We start from the raw sequence: 25,752 nt of genomic DNA, 5'->3' as shown, positions 1-25,752 counted from the left end.
TGCTGAAATCCATCACCCACCAAGCAAGACGACCGAAAAGGCTGTGAAATAGTCAGCTAGCGTTGCACAGAGGGGGAGTGAGTGTGAGTGTGGGTGTGTGTGTGAGTGTGAGTGGGAGAATGTGAGTGAAAGAGAGTCAGTGTGAGTGTGAGTGCGAGTGTGAGCATGAGAATGTGAGTGTGAGTGTGAGTGTGGGAGTGGGAGTGGGAGAATGTGAGTGAGTGTGAGTCAGTGTGAGTGTGAGTGTGAGTGGGTGTGTGAGAGTGTCAGTGAGGGCGAGTCAATGTCAGTGTCAGTGTGAGTGGGAGTCAGTGAGTGTGAGTGTAAGTGTGATTGGGAGTGTGAGTGGGAGTGTGAGAGTGAGTGTGAGTGGGAGTGGGAGTTGGAATGGGAGTGTGAGAGTGAGGGTGAGTCAGTGTGGTAGTGTGTGTCAGTGTGAGTGGGAGTGTCAGTGAGTGTGAGTGAGGGTGAGTCAGTGGGAGTGGGAGTGTGGTAGTGGTAGTGTGAGTGAGTGTGAGTCAATGTCAGTGTGAGTGTGAGTGTCACAGCCGCCCATTCCCCTCGAGTGGAATAAGACTGTTTAATGTAGGCAGCAGGGAATGGTAGAGTCGGGGAGTGTCGCAGGATATTAATTCTCGTCTGCAGCAGCAGCAGCAGCAGCTATGAGTTTGCAGTAGCCGAGCAAGGCATAAGGTTAGTCGCCCATTTGAAATATTCTGCAACTCTAACATTGCTAACTCCTTCTATAAGCGAAGAATACACACATTGTTAATGGTTGCAAGCGTTTGATTCAACTGCAGCGATTTAATAGCAAGGAATGCCGAACATTTTGGGCGTGTTTGTGTTGTAAAGAAAGGTGCAGAGGGGATAGCACGGTGACGTTTGCAATGTATAGAGTGCGGCTAAAAGTTAAAATGCTCATGGAATATTAATCGGATTGAAGCAGGGGACCGGTCGATCTTTGTGACGGGGTTGGAAGTGTGGCGGACAGTCAGTGTGTGTGTGTGTGTGTGTGTGGGAGGATTCATTGACTTGTCATTTTAAGGGAGAACGAGTTGCGGACGCCCCCGATGCGGACTGAGTCAGGGACTTTAGAAGAATAAATGGAATAAATTAACCCACTGGCGTGCTTTACTAATGAGGACGGATGATTTCCTTAGGGCCAGATTGATAGGTGGGATAACGCCGAAGAAACGATTTGTTGATACAGACGCTACCGAGTCCCACATCCAGAGACCTACAGATGCTGCACTGACTGTGCAGCCAGTCGCCCTCTCTGTAACTCATTCATTCTAACGGGTGGGTGGTGTTATATTGTTGCATGTTCCGACCCAGTTTCAATTGCAACTGCAATAGTAAACACTGCCCAGTCCATCATCGGCTCTGACCTTCCTTCCATCGAGAGGATCTATCGCAGTCGCTGCCTCAAAAAGGCTGGCAGTATCATAGAAACATAGAAATTAGGTGCAGGAGTAGGCCATTCGGCCCTTCGAGCCTGCACCGCCATTCAATATGATCATGGCTGATCATCCAACTCAGTATCCCGTACCTGCCTTCTCTCCATACCCCCTGATCCCCTTAGCCACAAGGGCCACATCTAACTCCCTCTTAAATATAGCCAATGAACTGGCCTCGACTACCCTCTGTGGCAGAGAGTTCCAGAGATTCACCGCTCTCTGTGTGAAAAAAGTTCTTCTCATCTCGGTTTTAAAGGATTTCCCCCTTATCCTTAAGCTGTGACCCCTTGTCCTGGACTTCCCTAACATCGGGAACAATCTTCCTGCATCTAGCCTGTCCAACCCCTTAAGAATTTTGTAAGTTTCTATAAGATCCCCTCTCAATCTTCTAAATTCTAGAGAGTATAAACCAAGTCTATCCAGTCTTTCTTCATAAGACAGTCCTGACATCCCAGGAATCAGTCTGGTGAACCGTCTCTGCACTCCCTCTATGGCAATAATGTCCTTCCTCAGATTTTGGAGACCAAAACTGTACGCAATACTCCAGGTGTGGTCTCACCAAGACCCTGTACAACTGCAGTAGAACCTCTCTGCTCCTATACTCAAATCCTTTTGCAATGAAAGCTAACATACCGTTCCGACCCAGTTTCAATTGCAACTGCAATAGTAAACACTGCCCAGTCCATCATCGGTTCTGACCTCCCTTCCATCGAGGGGATCTATCGCAGTCGCTGCCTCAAAAAGGCTGGCAGTATCATCAAAGACCCACGCACCATCCTGGCCACACACTCATCTCCCTGTTACCTTCAGGTAGAAGGTACAGGAGCCTGAAGACTGCAACAACCAGGTTCAGGAATAACTACTTCCCCACAGCCATCAGGCTATTAAACGTGGCTCGGACAAAACTCTGATTATCAATAACCCATTATCTGTTATTTGCACTTGATCAGTTTATTTATTCATGTGTTTTGTAGTCAATGCCTACTATGTTCTGTGTTTAAGAAGGAACTGCAGATGCTGGAGAATCGAAGGTTACACAAAAAAGCTGGAGAAACTCAGCGGGTGCAGCAGCATCTATGGAGCGAAGGAAATAGGCAACGTTTCGGGCCGAAACCTGTCTGAAGAAGGGTTTCGACCCGAAACGTTGCCTATTTCCTTCGCTCCATAGATGCTGCTGCACCCGCTGAGTTTCTCCAGCCTACTATGTTCTGTTGTACTGAAGCAAAGCAAGAATTTCATTGTCCTATACAGGGACACATGACAATAAACTCACTTGAACTTGAACTTGAACTATAACAATTGCAGGAGTTGAAAGTGGGTTGTAGCATGCAACAACATAATGGACGGTGGGTGCTGTGATGTATTTTTATGGATGCCACAAGCAGTATCTTTGGCTACAAGATTCCACAACCAAGAAAGATGGCAGGAACAGGGCCTCAGTACATCTGAATCGCTCATTGCCAATGGTGATGGCCTGACCACCAGGCACATCTTTCCGGAGCGCCCGACAGCATTTGGAAAGACTTGCATTTATATATCGCCTTTCACATCCACAGTACTATGTCCTTGCAGCCATTGCATCGATGCAAAGTGATATAGGCGTCTGGGAACGCAGTGAGAGATGCATAGAGACTTAGTAGAGTCATACAGCGTGGAATCAGGCCCCGTCTGAGCGAGTCCCTTTTGCCTGCGTTTGCCTTCTTCCCCCTAAAGAAGAATGGTTTTGGCCCGAAACGTTGCCTATTTCCTTCGCTCCATAGATGCTGCCTCACCCGCTGAGTTTCTCCAGCATTATTTGTCTACCTATTTTCCAGCATCTGCAGTTCCTTCTTAAACATTCCCCCCAAACCTTTCCTCTCCATGTCCCTTTCCAAGTATATAGAGTTATAGACAATAGACAATAGGTGCAGGAGTAGGCCATTCGGCCCTTCGAGCCAGCACCACCATTCAATGTGATCATGGCTGATCGTCCCCAATCAGTACCCCGTTCCTGCCTTCTCCCCATATCTCCTGACTCCGCTATTTTTAAGAGCCCTATCTAGCTCTCTCTTGAAAGCATCCAGAGAACCGGCCTCCACCGCCCTCTGAGGCAGAGAATTCCACAGACTCACCACTCTCTGTGAGAAAAAGTGTTTCCTCGTTTCCGTTCTAAATGGCTTACCCCTTATTCTTAAACTGTGGCCCCTGGTTCTGGACTCCCCCAACATCGGGAACATGTTTCTTGCAACTAGTGTGTCCAAGCCCTTAACAATCTTGAATTATAAAGTCATACAGTGTGGAAACAGGCCCTTTGGACCAACTTGCCCCCGCCCAACATGCCCCATCTACACCAGTTCCACTTGACTGTGTTTGGCTCAAATCCCTCTAAACCTATCCATATACCTATCTAAATGTTTATTAAAAGTTGCAATAGTACCTGACTCAACTACCTCCCCCGGCAGTTCGTTCCACACACCCACCAAAATATTTTACATGCTATGATAGTATCTACCTCAACTACCTCCTCTCACAACTCATTCCAGATACCTACCACCTTCAGTGGTTGCTACTCAGTCGGTGGAATCAAATAAAGATTTCAAATCGAACACTCTCAAGCACTTTCAAAACATTGCGCCTTCATGTTACTTGAACTGGAGTTTAATTCAAAAAGTCGTTGCAAGCTACATGCAAAATAGGTTTTTGTCTTAGGTACACAAAATTGCTGGAGAAACTCAGCGGGTGCAGCAGCATCTATGGAGCGAAGAAAATAAGCGACGTTTTGGGCCGAAACCCTTCTTCAGACTGAGGTTTTTGTCTTATCTAGTTTTTGTCTTATCACTATATTGTTTCTTTTGTTTTTATATATTGAACTTCTTTTTATTGTTTATTACTGAGTATTATGTTTGCATATATGATGTGCTGCTGCAAGTAAGAATTTCATTGTTCTATTTTAGGACACGCGACTATAAAACACGAAGGTAGACACAAAATGCTGGTCCAGGTAGCATCTCCGGTCAAAAGGAATAGGTGATGTTTCGGGTCGAAACCCTTCAGATCCCAACCCACCCCAAAACGTCACCTATTCCTTTACTCCAGAGATGCTGCCCGACCCGCTGAGTTACTCCAGCATTTTGTATCTACGGTATAAACCAGCATCTGCTGCTCCATCCTGTACATTTTTACTCTAACACACTCTTGAATCTTAACACTCTTGAACCAAGATATCTTTGGTGAGAAGGTACACAAAAAAGCTGGAGAAACTCAGCGGGTGCAGCAGCATCTATGGAGCAAAGGAAATAGGCAATGTTTCGGGCCGAAACCCTTTTTCTTCAAGTAGCGTCTGCAGTTCCTTCTTAAACAAATATCTTTGGTGAGAAACTGAACGCGGCAATCAGGAAATGAAATGCAAAAGGCATTGGCAAAACGGCATTTGTCAGCCTCTGGAGTGGTGTTGTTCAGGGATGACTCAGTGGGCCGTTCCAAATGATAAACGGTTTGAAATAAGGAAAGAAATACGGTTTCCTAATAGCCGAGGTTTGAGAGCACAGATTTAAAGAGATAACAGAGGAGGAGGTTTTGTTTATGCAGCAAGTTATGCATTGCTGGTAAAATATCAGAAACAGATTTGTGTTCATTTGGAAAAGGATATATAGTTAGAATGATTGGATCATGAAGTTACTGTATACAGCACAGGAAAAGACCCCTCTGTCCAACTCCTCCACGTCAACCAAGATGTCCAACTACGCTAGTCCCATTTACCTGCGTTTCTCCTACCCTGGGAAAATGACTGAGGCTATTCACTTTATCTTTATCTCTTGTGATTTTATAGACCTCTACAGGTCACCCATCAACCTCCTACACACCAGGGAAAGAAGTCCTACTCTATCCAGCCTTGCCTTATAATTCAAGCCCTCTAGTTTTGGTAACCTCCTTGTGTAAATATTTCCTGCATCTTTCTCGGCTTAATAAAATCCTTCTTCTATTTGGGCAGCCAGCTGTCTGAAGAAGATTCTTGACCCGAAATGTCACCTCTTCCTTTGCTGCCCGACCCAGAGTTACTCCAGCCTTTTGTGTCTGTCTTCAATACTCCAAAGTGTGATCTCACCAACAGCTTGTGCAGTTATAACATGATGCCTCTAATGGACTCAATGCCCTTACTAATAATGGCAAGCATGCCAAACACCTTCTGCGTCAGCACTTTAAGGGATCTGTGCGCCTGTAGGTCTAGGTCTCTCTGTTCTTGAACACAATGCAATGCCCTAAATCAGGACCATTCGCCATATAAGTCCTACCCTGTTTAACTTAACAAAATGCAATACAGCGCAGGTCAAAGATAGTCCTCGGCTATCTTTGATTGGACTGTACGGGCTTTATCGTGCACTATTGCCTTAGCATTAATCTATACACTGTGATTGACTCAATTGTGATCATGCCTTTCTACTGACTGGTTAGCATGCAACAAAAGCTTTTCATTGTACCTCAGTACACGTGACGATAAGCTAAATTAAACTAATCTGAGTTAAACACCATCTGCCATTCTTTTGCCCATTTCCCCGGTACATCAAGATTCTGTTGCAATTTCTTTCTTCACTTTCCACTAAACCAGTGCTCAAGGAGAAGGGAAATGCAGAGGAATGGAAGTAATTGGATAGATTTTTCAAAGCAGACAGCTAAGAAACAGATTAACATTTAAGGGGAAAGCCTTCATCAAAGATGTCAGCTGCTGATTAAACTGCATGTGCATTTCCAACAACCTGGTTCTGAGCGGCCAAGCAGAACTTTGTGCAAAATCTAATTTAAAAATGGTTCACCTCTGAACATTACAATGCATGAAGAAAGACTGGATAGACTCGGCTTGTACTCGCTAGAATTTAGAAGATTGAGGGGCGATCTTATAGAAACTTACAAAATTCTTACGGGGTTGGACAGGCTAGATGCAGGAAGATTGTTCCCGATGTTAGGGAAGTCCAGGACAAGGGGTCACAGCTTAAGGATAAGGGGGAAATCTTTTAGGACCGAGATGGGAAAAACATTTTTCACACAGAGAGTGGTGAATCTGTGGAACTCTCTGCCACAGAAGGTAGTTGAGGCCCAGTTCATTGGCTATATTTAAGAGGGAGTTAGATGTGGCCCTTGTGGCTAAAGGGATCAGGGGGTATGGAGAGAAGGCAGGTACATGATACTGAGTTGGATGATCAGCCATGATCATATTGAATGGCGGTGCAGGCTTGAAGGGCAGAAGAAGACACTCACTATTCAATTCCTACCTCCCATTGCTGTCCAATAACTTAACGCCAAGCCCCAAATGTCCATTTCACCTGCCTCCCCGACGCCGCCCAGATCGGTCTTGAATTTGGTTTGAATAAGCGACCAAGGAGGTTATTGCCACGTAACCCCCACCATCTTCACTGCTGCAGATGAAGGGTGTGACTTTGCAGCAGCTGGCAGGATACCAGGAAGGGCTGAGCCGTCTACAGGTATCAGTTCGCAAAGCACATCAGGCTGAGGTGTTCTGTGAAGCTGCAGTTAAGACGACAAATTAATTAATATTTATGAAACGACTAACCACAAATACAAAGACAAAGGGAGACAAAGGGAATTGCATTGTGCTTGTAAGCAGTTTAACTGAAAGCAAAGCTAATATTGGCATTGGCATTGCAAAATGTGCACATTGATAACACAAAGGGTAAGATATACCCGGGCTTGACAATACAAATTGAGAAACTGTGTTGGAACAAAGCATGTGTAAGAAGAAACTGCAGATGCTGGTTTTAACTGAAGATGGACACAAAATGCTGGAGTAAACTCAGCGAGACAGGCAGCATCTCTGGAGAGAAGGAATGGGTGACGTTTCGGGGTCGGGTATGAAGGAGGGATGCTGCCTGAGCCTCTGAGTGACTCCAGCATTGAGTTTTCTGCTGCAGTACCACAAACACAGTTTAGTTTAGAGATACAGCGCGGAAACAGGCCCTTCAGCCCTCCGAGTTCGCACCGACCAGCGATCCCCGCACACTAACCCTATCTTTTTTTAAATATATTTATTGGAAGCGTAAACACTTTCCAAATATCCCCCATTTTAAGTTTTGACCAGAAATTGCCATGATTTGGTAAGGATGACACATTTTTCAAGGATGAATTGAGAACATCCCCCAAATGTTTTCTCTGTCTTTGATACAGTATCTCATACTGAGGTAGAGCAGAGGGCTTGCTCTGGGAGCAAGTCTGAAGAAGATGTCTCGACCCGAAACGTCACCCATTGCTTCTCTCCAGAGATGCTGCCTGTCCCGCTGAGTTACTCCAGCTTTTTGAGTCTACGGTTTGCTCTGGAAGTCAGGCATGTGTACACTGTTGTCTATCCACCAGTGTGAACTGAGCATTGATTTGGGGTTAACATAGGAGAGAAGGACTGCATTAAATTGCATCTCATGCCAGTTAATGTGGAACATTTTGTTCAGACATCATTGGTGGTATACTTTAATATTTGGAGGTACTTAATGTAATTTCTCCACGTCTCTTGTGCATACAGAAGGGTAAGGATCAGTGTTTCAAAGTTTCAAAGATAGTTCAACTATCTTCTCCATAATTGCCCAATAGGTTTGCTGATGCATGGAAGTGATGATGCATTTCTTCATCAGTGTTTGTCTTTGCTGAAAGATGTCTCCAAAATCTGGATAGTGATTCACATTTACCTGAGTCTCATCATGAATGGATCTTGATTGCAAGAGGCAGAGTTATGCAGCAGGGTCAGGAATGTGGTGGACACATTTTAGTCTAAATCCCTTTATTTCATGCAAAGGATGAAGGTTGACTCGTTTCCTTTTGATTCTCTATCTTTAAGGGCCGGTCCCATGAGCATGCGACTCCATGCGGCAAGCGCGACCTAACGTGGTCGCTTGAGCCGTACGCCCTCGCGGGGCCGGTCCCACTTCGATCGCCGGAGCTGTATGGAGTTGTGCGGAGCTGGTCCCTACATCGCACGGGGCTCCCAAAAACTGACACTGTTCATAAATTCCGCGCGGCAATTGCCTGCTGGGCCGCAGGCACATTGAGGCCGTAAGCACCGCATCGACGGGTGTGCGCAGCGTCTCAACGGCGTACGCAGTGTCTTGACGGCGTACGCCTAGCGCAAACTTCCCGCGGACTTCGCTCGAACTTCACGTCACTCACTCGCCCTCCGCGCGGCCCCCGCCTCCGGTTTGGTCACGCTCGCCGCTTGCAGGCGGGACCGGCCCTGTACAGGGATCACTCGCCCTCCGCGCGGCCCCCGCTTCCGGTTTGATCGCGCTTGCCGCATGCAGGTTGCATGCTCGTGGGACAGGCCCTTAAGTCCACTGAAGCAGGAGAGATGTTGTGTTACTGCAAGGGCCAGAGGCATGTCCCCACCTACGTTAAAACCATAATTTGAAGGAATTAGTAATTTTTAAGTAATTAGTAAATCAGTAATTAGTAAATCAGTAATTAGTAAATCAGTAAGAAGGACAAGGGCAGGATGCACATTGAAACATCACCACTTGCAGATTCGCCTCAAATTTACATACCATCCTAATTTAGAAATACTTTTATTATGGCTGATTTTTACTCCTGGAACTCCCGGCCCAACAACCTTGTGGCGGTATCTTCACCAGAAGGACTGCCGCAGTTCAAGAAGCCAGCTCATGAGCAGCTTCCCAAGAGTAAAGAGAGATCAGAAGATCCTGAAAATGAACAACGTTTCTTGGCTGAATCCTTTATTGGCATAGGTGGGAGCACAAATGGCTATGTCTATTTCCCATTCCAAAAAAGACACAGCTAATAAATAAAAAACCTTGCATCGCCAAGTCAAGTCGGCTGCAAAATGAAGGACTATCACCCATACACAGGTTGTATTTATCCCACACTCACATCCTATACACTAGTGGCAATTTACAGAAGCCAATTAACCAGCAAACCTGCACGTCTTTGGAGTGTAGGCGGAAATCGGAGCGCCAGGAGGAAACCCACGCTGTCACGGGGAGAAGGTACAAGCTCTGTACAGATAGCACCTATAGTCAGGATCAAACCCGGGTCTCTGGCGCTGTAAGGCAGCAACTCTACCGTTGCCCATTTGCAACACATTACACAGACGAAAAAGCCTAATGTGTTACGGGTCTGTCCCACATTGGCCGTCAGTTACGCAACAGGTCGGTGGTGCGCGAGGATTTTGTGCATGACGAAGTCCACACTCCTCCACGCCACTCCATGCCCCCGTCACGTGCTACCCACATGCTACCCACATGCTACCCACATGCTACCCACGTGCTACCCACATGCTACCCACGCGCTACCCACACGCTACCCACGCGCTACCCACGCGCTACCCACGCGCTACCCACGCGCTACCCACGCGCTACCCACATGCTACCCACACGCTACCCACACGCTACCCACATGCTACACACACGCTACCCACACGCTACCCACACTACCCACGTGCTACCCACACGCTACCCACACGCTACCCACATGCTACCCACACGCTACCCACGCGCTACCCACGCTACCCACACGCTACCCACACGCTACCCACGCGCTACCCACATGCTACCCACATGCTACCCACGCGCTACCCACACGCTACCCACATGCTACCCACGCGCTACCCACACGCTACCCAGGCGCTACCCACACGCTACCCACATGCTACCCACACGCTACCCACATGCTACCCACGCGCTACCCACATGCTACCCACATGCTACCCACATGCTACCCACACGCTACCCACATGCTACCCACACTCTACCCACATGCTACCCACACGCTACCCACGCGCTACCCACATGCTACCCACACGCTACCCACGCGCTACCCACATGCTACCCACACGCTACCCACACGCTACCCACACACTACCCACGCGCTACCCACATGCTACCCAGGCGCTACCCACATGCTACACACATGCTACCCACGCGCTACCCACATGCTACCTACACGCTACCCACACACTACCCACACACTACCCACACGCTAGCAGGTTGCATAAATGGCGCGCGAATGACGGCCAAGTGGCACGGGCCCTTTAGTCACTGCCCCATTTGGTCTCACCCCACCGGAAATGTCCACTTTGTTCTACACATCCCTCCCCCACCATCTCCCCTAGAAACAATAACTTGTTTGTTTTTCATCTTTCCCAGTACTGACAAAGGGTCCCCGACCTAAACCATTAACAGTTTCTCTTTCCACAGGTGCTGTGTGTCTGACCCGGTATGTATTTATAACATTTTCTGTGTTTCAAATATCTAGCATCTGCAGTTTATTTTGTTTCCATTTTCTTTAACCTTATATCCGTGCCCTCTTAATATCGACCCTACACCTGATGGAAAGAATGTTCCTTTATGTACTTGATGTAATGTCTGCATTGGTTCACAAGTGGGAGTAGATTGTCAGTGATGTGAGGAGCATGTGTGGGTGGCAGGTGGTAAATTGCAGTGTTTGCAGCTCGGTCAGTTGCATATTATACATTTCTTGACAATAACTGTCTCCCCTATTGAAATGGAAGTGGAATTCTCCCTGTAAATTAGAGCTGAACTACCGATGGCCCATTCATTATGTTGATGCAGAGGTCGGATTAATCACCCTGGGGATGGGCTGTTGCCACAGCACTGCTGTCTTGGGAGCAGCAAAAACAGATTTATAAATCTCATTTGTGCGGGTGAAATTGGTGACTCGGAGCCTTAGTATGCACCTCACAGAAACCCAACGAGCTGTGTGCTGGAACGCTGCCATTTTCTCGGACTGCTGCGGCATATTACTCCTCACCACCGACCTCCTGGAGCACCACCAACATCCTGGAGGCATTCATTTCATCCCAGGTCTGAAGCCATTTAAAGGGGTGACAAGGAAGAAAGATATCACTATTCTATTTAAGCCCCGCGCAGCATTAATAACCTCAGAGCCAGCTCTGTGCTCGAATTTCCTGCATCTAGCTTCTAGCTTGTCCAGTCCTTTTATAATTTTAGGTAGACAAAAATGCTGGAGAAACTCAGCGGGTGCAGCAGCATCTATGGAGCGAAATTCAGGCATAATTTTATATGTTTGTATAAGATCCCCCCCTCATCCTTCTAAACCCCAGTGCATTTTGATTGGTACTGTGCCTGGTGTTTAATATTTCATTACTTTCAAAATCATACCTTCAATCCCATAATTTGGCATGGCGACAGTGTGTTTTAAAAAAAAGATTATTCCCACTAGCAAGGGATCAAAGATGGACACAAAGCGCTGGAGTAACTCAGCAGGTCAGGCAGCATCAATGAAGAAAAAGAATGGGTGACATTTGGGGTTGGCACCCTTCTTAGACAATAGACAATAGACAATAGGTGCAGGAGTCGGCCATTTGGCCCTCCGAGCCAGCACTGCCATTCAATGTGATCATGGCTGATCATCCACAATCAGTACCCCGTTCCTGCCTTCTCCCTATATCCCTTGCCTCCGCTGTATTTAGGAGCCCTATCCAGCTCTCTCTTGAAAGTTCCAGCCTCCACCACCCTCTGACCCTTCCTCAGACTGTGTCTCGACCCGAAACGTCAGCCATTCCTTCTCTCACGAGATGCTGCCTTTCCCGCAGCTTCTTGTGTCTATCTTCGGTTGAAACCAGCATCTACAGTTCCTTTCTACACATTCACTTCCTTGTACCAGATCGCAGCATCTGCAGCCTGTTGGGATTCCTCCATCTGCAATCTGCTGTCTCTCCATTCACCCCTCCTTGACATCTGGTGCCAAGTAGCTACAACACTCATCTACAAAATACACTGCGCAAGCTACCATGAAAGCACCTCCCACATCATGACCTTTACCTCCAAGAGGGGGAAGGGTTGCAGGTGCATGGAAAAGCCACCACCTACTGGTTCCCCTCAAAGCTGTGTGCTCTCATGACTTGGAAATCAATTATTTTCCCTTCATCATTGCTGGGTTCAAATCAAAGATCCAATAGCTGTATCCTATCTGCTATAGGATCTTTGGTTCAAATTGTGATAGTGTAGAGGCGTATGCAGAGATCGAACCCGGCGTTCGGAAGCCGCGGCCACGTGGCTCGGGAGGGACCGCTTATTTCGCGCGGTCTTCACTTGCGCACGTTAGTTCAGCACTGACCACCGTTGTGGGCAGACGTGTCTGTAGAACTTGCATACCGGCAATCAAACTTGTGAATAAAGATTTGTTGAAAATTCCAGTAGTCGTTTCCCAGACCACTAAAATAGTTCCTACCCGACAGACCTAAGAAAGGGCCTTTACCTAAGGTGTAGGAAGGAACTGCAGGTGCTGTTTTACACCCAAAATAGACACAAAATGCTGGAGTCACTCAGTGGGTCAGGCAGCATCACAGGATACTACATCACCCTTCTCTCCAGAGATGCTGCCTGCCCCGCTGAGTTACTCCAGCATCTGTAGTTCCTTCCTACACATTTCGTCTGCTCCAATGCAAAATCTCCTCGGGGTATGTCTACTTTAGAGAGTTCTCCTCCTCTCTCCGACGAGGGTTCTGCAACTTTCGCTGCACCTTTTATCTCTTGTTTTGACGCCTCACCCTTTCATATCTCCCCTTTCCCTCCCCCCTGACTCAGTTCGAAGAAGGGCCGCCTATACCTAAGGGATTGCTGCAGCTTAAGCAGTTGGCATATCACACATTGATTAGTAGGACTGGATGTTACAATCCTCGTCCCACTTAGGAAACCCGAACGGAAACCTCTGGAGAGTTGCAGGTGGTTGCCGGAGGTTGCAGGTAGTGGAAGCAGGCAGGGAGACTGACCAAAACCTCCGGGAACCTCCGGGAACCGCACGGAAACCTTGGGTGGGGCGCAAAGTCTCCAGAGGTTTCCCGTTCAGGTTTCCTAAGTGGGACAGGGGCATAAGGTTCTTCACCACAACTGACACCCGGTATTCTTGGGGGTGACCACTAGGTGATTTTGCTACAAATCAGACACATCTTCAGTTGTGTACCTCAACATCACTGAGTGTTTCGGCCTTTTATCACAAGATGCCCACAGTCGAGGCAGGCCCACCGCAGGGTGATCAGCCCTGGGTGTGTGCTTTATGGTTAGCATCTAGATGGTCACGTGGCAGCCCAGACAGCATCTTTTCTCTCCAGCCACAGCCAGTGACTGCTCCATTCGGCTTTTTTCCTTCCATCTTCTCCTCTCTACCGCTGACAGTGGCTGGTTGGGCCCTAGACTTGAGCCCTATTAGCGGGCCAGTTCTTGGTTGAGCTTGGCCTGGGGTGTTGATACCCTGTGGACTGTGGTGGTGAACCTGCCACTGACTGGGCTTCACTCGACTGATTTGGCCTACCTCTTAGAAGGTAATGATGAATGCGAGGCCCCACACACCAAGCTCTAAGGGCACTATTTAAGGGCAACCAGTGTTGACTTAGCTAGCAACAATAGCCTCCAATAAAAGATAAATAGACAAATTCAAACCAATCCATTTTATAATTATGACAATAAATGTCAGTTAGTGTCAACTAGGTTTGCGATTGTACAATAAACTGAGCAAGTGGTACTCGGAGCAGAGGAGGAACACTTGAGCAGAGAGTGCTGTTAGGATAACAGGCCCATTCTTATCTCCCAATTAATAGTCAATTTCGTGGAGTTTTCAGCATGGCTTCCTGTGTATACACGACCAATCCAGTTCTGATGTCGCTGTAATACAACAGCTCTCTCCTTAACACTGCTTAACCCATTGTCTACCCTGTCAAAGCAGTTTGCTCAAAAGGACACAAAGTGCTGGAGTACCTCAACAGGTCAGGCAGCATCTCTGGAGAACATGGAGGCAATGTTTCGGGTCGGACTTCTTTTTCTTTTTAAATCCTTTTATTGTTTTTCCCCCCCCAAAAAAAGCAAAAATAAAACATAAAAAACAGAGCAAATCGAATAATGATAAACTTACAGATGACAGATGGCGCAATGGGCTAAGTGTTCGGCTGGCAACCGGAAGGTAGCCGGTTCGAATCCCACTTGGAGTGGTGCATACTGTCGTTGTGTCCTTGGGGCAAGACACTTCACCCACCTTTGCCTGTGTGTAAATGTAATGTAATTATGTGAAGCACTTTGGGGTCAATGCAAGTTGACTAAAAATGTGCTATATAAATAAAATTATTATATAAATAAGATGATTATTATTATGTCAATCTCTTCTTTTCTCTTTACTTCCTTACTCCTGTTTTGCTATAAAATTAAAAACTAAGAAGTTGTGTATATGAAATGTAATATGTCATATAACCATGTAACCATATAACAATTACAGCACGGAAACAGGCCATCTCAGCCCTTCTAGTCCGTGCCGAACACGTATTCTCCCCTCAACAAGTATTAGGTGCTGAGGTACCACAGTATTGTACTTACGCCTAACAAAAATAAACAGACAAATAAATAAATAAAGAGGAATGATAAACATAAGAATGGTATCGATACAGAGAGATCAGGATTACATTAATAACAGGTTTAACCTAATATGAGACCAGTGTCAAAATACACAATGAATATAGACCTCCCGGTCTCTATGTAAACATAGTTCAATCTTTAAAAGGAAAATTATAAATATATTTTTTTAAAACACAAAGATGAAAAGACAAAAAGGAAAAAAAAAAAAAAAAAAATGTTTTGAGTCAGTCTGAAGAAGGGTCTCAGCCCGGAACGTCACCTATCCACATTCTCCTGAGATATTACATAACCTGCTGAGTTACTACTCAAGCACTTTATGTCCTTTGTATAAGATGGACAGTGGGGCATATCTCCATCTTTTTTTCTCATTTCTTTTTTTTCTTCTTGCATTTCTTCGGGTGGTTTAGGGATCTTTTACATTTTTCTATTTTTTCTTAATTCGTTCCTTTTTTCTTTTTTTTTTTGATTTATGTATTAATGTTAAAAATTAAAAGCTGTACGGAAATGGTATAACTTTCACGTCGATTGCTTTATTCTTATACAATTGCTTCTAATTGCTTCTGAGTTGGATGATCAGCCATGACCATATTGAATGGCGGTGCAGGCTCGAAGGGCCGAATGGCCTACTCCTGCACCTCATTTCTATGTTCCTATGTTTCTAATACAATAAATTAAAAAAAAAAAACTGACCTTGAGTTAGTTTAAGAAGGAAATGCAGATGCTGGAAAATCGAAGGTAGACAAAAATGCTGGAGAAACTCAGCGGGTGAGGCGGCATCTATAGAGCGAAGGAAATAGGCAACGACATATGTTTCTATGTTTCTAATACAATAAATTAAAAAAAAAACAGAAGGAACTGCAGATGCTGGAAAATCGAAGGTAGACAAAAATGCTGGAGAAACTCAGTGGGTGAGGCAGCATCTATGGAGCGAAGGAAATAGGCTGCCTCACTTGTTTCGGGACGAAACGTTGCCTATTTCCTTCGCTCCATAGATGCTGCCTCACTTTGTGTCCTTTTGTGTGTTAACCCATGTTAATCTAGGTTAACCCAGGAATCTATGATTCTATGTTTCTAACCCATCCATGTCCTCCAGGGATGCTGCCTGACCCGCTGAGTTACTCTAACACTTTGTGTCTGTCTTCAGTATAAATGTTTATATATCTGCAAAGGCGTTCTGTTCAGCACCACCTCCCCTTTTAATACATAGCACCGGCTCCTACCATTCTGGGGGTCCTTAGCCCAGTTGTTGTTGTGTACACAAAACTTTGCCGCAAAGTGCGACCTCGGGTCTCGCAGGATGCTCGAGCTGATTGCCGGTGTGTAGCTTGCGCTTTGCATTTCGTTCGGGGAATGCTGCCAAGTCACACCTTCAGTGTACACATGACGTCAATGAGCAGTGACGTCTTTAGACCAGTCTGCTCAGTGCAGCTTGCGGGAGTGCATCGCAGCGCAGGCAATCCAAATGATTAATTCACCCGGTGTTTGACTTTGCTAAACCCTCTACACTGATGAACACAGCCTGCGGTGGGGAATCGTTGCTATAGGGACTCGGTGTAGGGGGATTTCTCAAAAACGTCAATCTCATTTAATCCAACACTGGCGGAGGTAGCAAAAGAGAAGCACAAATGTTAAGGCGTTTATTGATTTATTTCCGTCTTTGCAGAGAGGACTTGGGTTTACTAAATGAAATGCCACTTTAATATAACATAGCATGGAAACAAATCATTAGGCTGGCTGGATGTTTTTACTGAACATTAACCTCCTCCCACACTGAGCCATCTCAGCATCTTTAACCATACCAAGTCCATTCTCCCTCTCAAGCGTTTAACTAGCTTCCCCTTCAAGGGTTTGAAGAAGGGTTTCGGCCCGAAACGTTGCATATTTCCTTCGCTCCATAGATGCTGCTGCACCCACTGAGTTTCTCCAGCACATTTTCCCTTGAAGACAGATGCCCAGAAACTGGACCCATTTATCCTTATTCCATAAGTCTATGGAACTGATGCGCTACAATGCTGAGAACTATATTCTGCACTCTGTATCTTCCCCTTTGCTCTATCTAAAGTAATTGAGTTCGATTTGATTGCATTTATTTCTGGTATATCTGATCTCTGCAAAAGCAAAGCTTTTCACTGAACCTCAGTACACATGACAATAATCAACCGAAACCTTCCGTTTTATGCACAATTCATTTTGTGCACAATATGTAACATTTTAATTCATTCCCTATTGAATTTCCTCTGGACTGGGCACAGCTTCTTGCAATTCGCTGTAACATCTCCTGTAACTCCTAACTGTTTCATCTCTATAATGTTCTCATGTATAATTGAGTCGAGAACTTATGTGGTGCACTTTATTCACTTAACAATGGACACTGGATTATGGGGTCATGACTCAATCTTTGTAAACAAGCTCAGTGGTAGAGTTGCTGTCTTACAGCGCCCGAGACCCAGGTTCGATCCCAACTACGGGAGCTGTCTGTATGGAGTTTGTACATTCTTCCCCCGTGACCGCGTGGGTTTTCTCCGAGATCTTCAGGTTCCTCCCACGCTCCAAAGACGTACAGGTTTGTAGGTTAATTGACAATAGACAATAGACAATAGACAATGGACAATAGGTGCAGGAGTAGGCCATTTGGCCCTTCGAGCCCACATACAGTTTTGGTCTCCAAATCTGAGGAAGGACATTATTGCCATAGAGGGAGTGCAGAGAAGGTTCACCAGACTGATTCCTGGGATGTCAGGACTGTCTTATGAAGAAAGACTGGATAGACTTGGTTTATACTCTCTAGAATTTAGGTGATTGAGAGGGGATCTTATAGAAACTTACAAAATTCTTAAGGGGTTGGACAGGCTAGATGCAGGAAGATTGTTCCCGATGTTGGGGAAGTCCAGGACAAGGGGTCACAGCCTAAGGATAAGGGGGAAATCCTTTAAAAACCGAGATGAGAAGAACTTTTTTCACACAGAGATTGGTGAATCTCTGGAACTCTCTGCCACAGAGGGTAGTTGAGGCCACAGTTCATTGGCTATATTTAAGAGGGAGTTAGATGTGGCCCTTGTGGCTAAGGGGATCAGGGGGTATGGAGAGAAGGCAGGTACGGGATACTGAGTTGGATGATCAGCTATGATCATATTGAATGGCGGTGCAGGCTCGAAGGGCCGAATGGTCTACTCCTGCACCTAATTTCTATGTTTCTATGTTTCTATGAACTGCAGATGCTGGTTTAAATCAAAGATAGACACAAGATGCTGGAGTAACTCAGCAGGGCAGGCTTCTCTCCCCATTCTGGAGAAGGGTTTCGGCCCGAAACGTTGCCTATTTCCTTCGCTCCATAGATGCTGCTGCACCCGCTGAGTTTCTCCAGCTTTTTTGTGTAACCTTCTCTCCCCATTCTTTCTCTACATAGATGCTGCCTGTCCCGCTGAGTGACTCCAGCATGTTGTGTCTACTTTCAGCTCACTGAGTCCATGCCGACCCATTCACACCGGTTCTATATTATCCCACTTAAACCACTCCATACATACTAGGGGCAATTACCAATGGCCAATTAACAGACGGCCCGCACGTCTTTGGGACCTGGGAGGAAGGGAGCACCTGGAAGAAATCCATGCATTAATAATAATAATAATGGATGGGATTTATATAGCGCCTTTCTAGATACTCAAGGCGCTTTACATCGCATTATTCATTCACTCCTCAGTCACACTCGGTGGCGGTGAGCTACTTCTGTAGCCACAGCTGCCCTGGGGCAGACTGACGAAAGCGTGGCTGCTAATCTGCCCCTCCGACCACCACCAATCACTCACACACACTCACACACATTCACACGCAGGCAAAGCTGGGTGAAGTGTCTTGCCCAAGGACACAACGACAGTAGGCACCACTCCAAGCGGGATTCGAACCGGCTACCTTCCGGTTGCCAGCCGAACACTTAGCCCATTGCGCCATCTGTCGCCCTAACAGGGACGCATTAACAGGGAGAACATGGAAACTCCACACAGATAGCAACCAAAGTCGGAATTGAACCCGGATCTCTGGCGTTATGAGGCAGCAGCTCTAACCCCCTGCTCCACTGTGAACGGAAGTATTTTTTGTAATCCCTTCAATGAAAGGCAGATGGTAGATCAGTGCAGATACATTCATATAGAGCATCGTGAGATGCTCAAATACGAACAGGAATCTCAAGCTTTTAAGGAGCAGCCTCTTTGCGGAATGTCCGATGATATGGCTAATGATAAATCCTGGACCGTTACATGTACCTGGTCACTTTTTTCCAGGTATTCATAAACTTCTGTAAATCCGGAGAACTCAAAGCACATCGCAGAATCCAAAACTTCAGATCCCAGTTCAAACAAAACCCGCCCAAGTGTAGAGGTGGTTGGTAGGTGGTAACTTTGAACCAGATTAGCCATGATTGAATGGTGGAGTAGACTAGATGGACTGAATGGCCTAATTCTGCTCCTATATTTTATGGTCTTACAGTCTAACAAGACTAAAGGGCCTGTCCCACTGTACGAGCTAATTCAAGAGTTTGCCCGAGTTTCCCCTGATTCAAACTGGGAGAATTACGGTAAATCGCCGCTCGTAGGTACTCGGGGCTCTCGTGGACATTTCTCAACATGTCGAAAAATCTTCACGAGCTTACCCGAGTACCTGCCGTCAGCGTTACGAGCCGCTAAGAGACGTCCCGAGCTCCGACGTACCCGCTACGTACATTCCACGTGCTTACCACGAGTTTGATTTTTTTTTTTAACTCTGGAGAGTTCTTGAATTAACTCGTACAGTGGGACAGGCCCTTTACAATTACAATTACAATTACAATTATTTTATTGTCATTTGAGCCTCAGTGAGGCTTAAACGAAATTCTGTTTCCACAGCCATACAAACAAAGACAATTCCTAGACATACACACAATTAAATTCACACAAACATCCATCACAGTGGACCCACTGTGATGGAAGGCAAAGTCTTTTCTCTCCCCTGTTCTCCATGTCTCTCCCGATGTCCAAGCCCCAGGCGGGCGATGATAAGTCCCACGGCCATTTTAGGCCGCGGGGGGGGCGATTTACGGCCCTGCTCCCGGTCTAAAAGTCTCGAAGTTGGAGCCCCCGGCGGGCGCTGGAATATCCCACGGCCATGAAGCCGCGCCGGGCGATGTATGACCCCGCTCCCGGTCGTTCCAACCCTGCGGCACGGGCTGGAGAAGTCTTATGGCGTCTTGGAGGCATATACAATGTGGAAAAATGCCCCTCATCCCACCACCAGTTGCACTAAACCTCCATAAATCCCATTCTGTCCTCCCTACATTCTCATCAACTTCCCACCCACATCGCACGCGCTAGAGGCAATTTGGGGCAGCCATTTAGCCTATCATCCCACCCCGCAAATCTTTGGGATGCTGGGGAAAAACCGCAGCATCCGGAGGACACGTACATGGTCGCTGGAAGAATTTGCGAGCACCTCAGCGCCCTAGGTCTGGATTGAACTCCAGGTATCTGGCACAGCAAGGCAGCAGCTCCACTAAATGCACCACAATGAACGCACAGCCCCTAGGTCTCGCGGGGACCATTGCTAACCTAGTGCGATCGACGGCTCTCCTTACTGTCTCTGTGGAGACTGACCCTGACCCCCAGTCATGGATCTTACCATCGCAGCATTGAGTGCTGTACTGCTGGGCGTGATGAGCGGCTGAGGTCATTGATGTTATGCAGAGGTCAGCTGTCTGCTTCATCAGCGACTTCACAAAAATCAATGCCCTGTAATGGACAGACGCCTGCCTCAATTTGTGGACAAAATAAAATTAAATGGACTTGAACCCAGCCTTTGATCAAACTCATGGTTACCTTGCAATATTAATGTTCAATGAGAGCAAATAAAAATAAGGACCCAAACTAACGGGGAAATGCTAAACAACTCAGAATTAAACAGCTCATGTCCATTGAATATGTCCCCAGGATAATATAACGCCAGTTCTTTGTTTACCTCTGTAGCTTCATTGACTTCCCACTTCAAGATATTTACTGGGATATGGGCCACTTTAAGCTCATCTATCAGGAGATAGCCTGGATGGAGTGCATGTGGAGAAGGTGTTTCCACTAGTGGGAGAGAATAGGACCAGGGGCCACAGCTTCAGATTAAAAGGACGTACCTTCAGAAAGGAGATTGTTAAGGGTTTGGACACGCTAGAGGCAGGAGACATGTTCCCGATGTTGAGGGAGTCTAGAACCAGGGGCCACAGTTTAAGAATAAGGAGTAAGCCATTTAGAACGGAGCCGAGGAAACACTTTTTCTCACAGAGAGTGGTGAGTCTGTGGAATTCTCTGCCTCAGAGGGTGGTGGAGGCCGGTTCTCTGGATTCTTTCAAGAGAGAGCTAGATAGAGCTCTTAAAAATAGTGGAGTCAGGGGATATGGGGAGAAGGCAAGAACCGGGTACTGATTGGGGATGATCAGCCATGATCACATTGAATGGCGGTGCTGGCTCGAAGGGCCAAATGGCTTGTTCCTGCACCTATTGTCTATTGAGATTAGGAGGAATTTCTTTAGTCAGAGGGTGGTGAATCTGTGGAATTCATTGCCACAGACGGCTGTGGAGGGCAAGTCAGTGGATATTTTTAAGGCGGAGATTGACGGATTCTTGATTGGTACCAGCTAGCGAGAAGGCAGGAGAATGGAGTTGGGAGTTCCAATGTAGCGTGTAGTGCTCATTTAAAAAATAGAATTCTTTCCTGGGTTTGGGGTTGTACCATAAAATGACTTTCCTAGCAGTTGTCTTATCAATTAAATACATTTTCCCCTGAGAAACTAGGATTCCCGCATTTTGTAGGAAAATGGGTCTGAGTTGAATAATGAAAAATAAAACCGAGACATTTGTAATCAACTACTCAGCTTCCTAATCCTTTGTACACAATTCCATCTTGTTGAATCGTGTCTGGAATCCAAAATGGATTCACAGGTTCTCACAAATCATAATGCAGACTGATTAATTGTCCGTCACAATGTTAGCAGGTTGTACTTGGTTCAATATTTTGCAAATCGCAACTTCCCCTGATGGCCAAGTGATAAATGATTTGTGGGTTGTGATTTTGTGCCATGGAGGGTTGGCAAGTGCCAGGGTTTATTGACGATCTCTGCTGCGTCAGTTCAGCTTGGCTGCACTGAGGAGAAAACGTCAAAGACTAAAATGTCACCCACCCAAACAGTGAGTACCTTTGTAGGTGCTTTTCATTGCAAAAGGATTTGAGTATAGGAGCAGGGAGGTTCTACCGCAGTTGTACAGGGTCTTGGTGAGACCACACCTGGAGTATTGCGTACAGTTTTGGTCTCCTAATCTGAGGAAAGACATTCTTGCCATAGAGGGAGTACAGAGAAGGTTCACCAGACTGATTCCTGGGATGTCAGGACTTTCATATGAAGAAAGACTGGATAGATTTGGCTTGTACTCGCTAGAATTTAGAAGATTGAGAGGGGATCTTATAGACTCTTACAAAATTCTTAAGGGGTTGGACAGGCTAGATGCAGGAAGATTGTTTCCGATGTTGGGGAAGTCCAGAACAAGGGGTCACAGTTTAAGGATAAGGGGGAAATCTTTTAGGACCGAGATGAGGAAAACATTTTTCACACAGAGAGTGGTGAATCTCTGGAATTCTCTGCCACAGAAGGTAGTTGAGGCCAGTTCGTTGGCTATATTTAAGAGGGAGTTAGATGTGACCCTTGTGGCTAAAGGGATCAGGGGGTATGGATAGAAGGCAGGTACAGGATACTGAGTTGGATGATCAGCCATGATCATATTGAATGGCGGTGCAGGTTCGAAGGGCCGAATGGCCTACTCCTGCACCTATTTTCTATGCTTCTATGTTTAATGTACCACTCTGTGACTCCCTACCTTTTGGTTCAGTTATGCCCCGGTGTGAAGGACCTTGAGGTGCTTTTGCATTGTTGATAGACACAAAAAGCTGGACTTATGCCCCTGTCCCACTTAGGAAACCTGAACGGAAACCCCTGGAGACTTTGCGCCCCACCCAAGGTTTCCGTGCGGTTTCCGGAGGTTGCAGGTGGTTGCCAGAGGTTGCAGGTAGTGGAAGCAGGTAGGGAGGCTGACAAAAACCTCCAGAGATGCTGCCTGTCCTGCTGAGTAAATGCCCCTGTCCCACTTAGGAAACCTGAACGGAAACCTCTGGAGACTTTGCGCCCCACCCAAGGTTTCCGTGCGGTTCCCGGAGGTTTTTGTCAGCCTCCCTACCTGCTTCCACTACCTGCAACCTCCGGCAACCACCTGCAACCTCCGGGAAACGTACGGAAACCTTGGGTGGGGCGCAAAGTCTCCCGAAGTTTCCGTTCAGGTTTCCTAAGTGGGACAGGGGCATAACTCAGCAGGACTATTGCAATGCTGAAGGTTCTATATGAATGTAAGGTTATTACTGCTGTTGTTCAGTGTTGCCTGAAGCTTCCTCAGGTTAGTGTGGCATTCCAGGGACAAAACAAAAATCACTTCACTGCAGCTCAGTACACATGACAATAAGAAAAATACATGTAGAATAATCCCTGCTGGTGTTGCTCAATTATTGATGCCACCTGTCAGGTAAGAGGAGGTAGTAAATCACTTCCCCTTTGCTCTTCCAGGTGGATGTAAATGTCCCCATGGTGTTAGTCTTAGAAGAACAGCAGATTTCTCCCTAATACCTAATCATGTCTTAACCTTTCGCTCAACATTGCCGTATAGTGTGGCTTGATGGAGCTTCAGGTAGTGCTGCTGCTGCCTGCCAGATTTGATGCTGTCTTAGTGGAGTTTGCATGAAGCCCCTGTGATCACTTGGGTTTACAAAGAAAACAGAGAGCTGAGTAGGCCATTCGGCCCTTTGAGCCCATTCCACCATTCAAACTGATCATAGCTGATCTCCAAATTCAGCACACTGACCCAGCCTTTCTGCATATTCCTTGATCCCTCTCGTCCTAAGGATAATACCTAACTCCATCTTGAATATATTTAATCCTGGATACGCTGGTCTCCTCCCTCATCCTAAAGGTGTGCTGGCAAATTACTCCAAGGAAAGTGGCAAAGATTTGAAGGGAATTTGATTGTGTGGGTGTGCGAGAGAGAGGGGGGGCAGTGAGAAATTGTAGTGGTACAGGGGAAAATAGAAGGGGTAAGAGTTAGATGGGATTGCTCTTTTGGAGCCAGCCACCAACTGGCCTCTTTCTGTTGTAATAACTAAAAACTAAATTGGAACCGATCTTTTGTTGCCCCCAAAATCTGCCCAAGAAACAGTTAGACAAGTAGATGCCGCCTGACCTGCTGAGTTACTCCAACATTCCAGCATCTGCAGTTCCTCCTGTATGTATCCTCAAGCGTTTTTGTATTCTGCTCAAGGAGATTAACTTGTTGACTAGGAGATAATGATCTGATCTTCAGTGGAGACTCTGAGAGGCTCAGAGCCTGACGTCTGTTTTGTTGTTTATGAAAGCTTGCAGAGCGTAAAATGGTGGCAGTGTCTCCTAAAGTGACCACACCTCAAAAGCACTTCAATGACTTTTAAATGTTTTGGTATGTCCTAAAAAGTGCTTGATATGCACTATATCTGAATAAAGGGCCTGTCCCACTTACGCGACTTAAAGGCGACTGCTGGCACCCGTGATAGGTTGTGAGAGGTCCTGAGAGGTCCTGAGAGGTCTCCTATGGTTGTGAGAGGTCTTGAGAGGTCTCCTGTGGTCATGAGAGGTCACCCGTGACATGTTACGAGGGATAGTCCGAATGGTTGTGAGCGGTCTCCAAAGAGTCGTAGCGTCTTTCTGGTTGCCGCTGAATTTTCAACATGTTGAAAATTTCGGCGGGCTATCACGGGTGCTGTACAGGTCGCGTAAGTGGGACAGGCCCTTACACAGTCTTTTACAAATGAGTCAGTGTGCTGTGCCCGTGTACTGTGAGATGCTGCAGCTTTAAGAGGACTCTGCAGTATCGGGAAATCAATAGAATGTGACTGCATTAAACAACTCCGCTCTCTGAGTTAGCTGATCTACGAGGCACTCATGGAGATGGGTGCTCCAAGTAAAGTTATAAATATTGGCTGCTTGGGGTGTTTACTGGGGAGTCAAGGCTTTAGTTTAGTTTAGATTAGAGATACAGCACGGAAACAGGCCCTTCGGCCCACCGAGTCCGCGCTGACCAGCGATCCCCACACACTAACACTATCCTACACACACTGTGGATAAATTATATTTATACCAAGCCAAATAACCTACAAGCCTGTAAGTCTTTACATAATGGCATTCATAACATCAGCAGTCCGAAATTGGTTTACAATCCCTGAAATATTTGAAAGTATAATCATTGTTATAATGGAGGAAACGTGGGGGGTCGCACTGCAAGGTCATATAAGATGCAAGAACACAGAAGAACTTATGAGCAGGCCACTCTGCCCTTCATGACTATTTTGCCATGCGGTATCATCATGGCTGATCCATCCGAAGACCTCTCTGGGCTAGATTGGTAGGCGGCGCGACTCTCGTCAGCAGCGGCCTCTGCAGCCCGTCCGCGTTTTTATTATTTTTCGTCTATGTTTCTATGTAGTTTTTGTTATTTTTTGTTGGGGGGTGTGTGTGGGGGTGGGGGGGGGGAGGGAGGGGGTAACTTTTAAATCTCTCCCTGCACGGGAGACCCGACTTTTTCTTGTCGGGTCTCCGTTGTCGTTGGGGCTGCAACGAGGAGCGGCCTCCAACAGGAGAAGACCAGGGACTCTGGTGCCGACGACTCACCTCACCGTCGCGGAGCTGGCCGAGTCCGGAGCGGGTGGAGCGGTGGTGGAGCACTGCTGCTGCTGCGGCCCGACCTCCGGAGATTCGGAGGCTGCAACTGCGGGTCTGGCGGACGGCGGCATCGGGAGCCCGCGGGTCCCTGGAGGGAGACCGCTTTTCAGGGCTCTCGCAA

At 46.7% G+C, this 25,752-nt stretch overlaps 1 protein-coding gene across 1 annotated transcript in view; it reads left to right on the top strand.

Moving 5' to 3' along the window:
- The first annotated feature begins 520 nt into the window (after positions 1-520).
- The window catches only part of LOC129714199 (synaptosomal-associated protein 25), a 113,530-nt gene continuing 88,298 nt past the window's right edge, over positions 521-25,752 (top strand). The window contains exon 1 of the mRNA XM_055663721.1: positions 521-693. The gene's annotated coding sequence lies outside the window, so the exon portion shown is untranslated. The remainder of the gene's footprint in view (positions 694-25,752) is intronic.

The sequence above is a fragment of the Leucoraja erinacea genome, chromosome 38 (assembly GCF_028641065.1).
Source record: "Leucoraja erinacea ecotype New England chromosome 38, Leri_hhj_1, whole genome shotgun sequence".
NCBI lineage: Eukaryota > Metazoa > Chordata > Chondrichthyes > Rajiformes > Rajidae > Leucoraja > Leucoraja erinaceus.
Note: the sequence above shows the minus strand (reverse complement) of the source record. Positions and strands in the feature narration are given on the sequence as shown.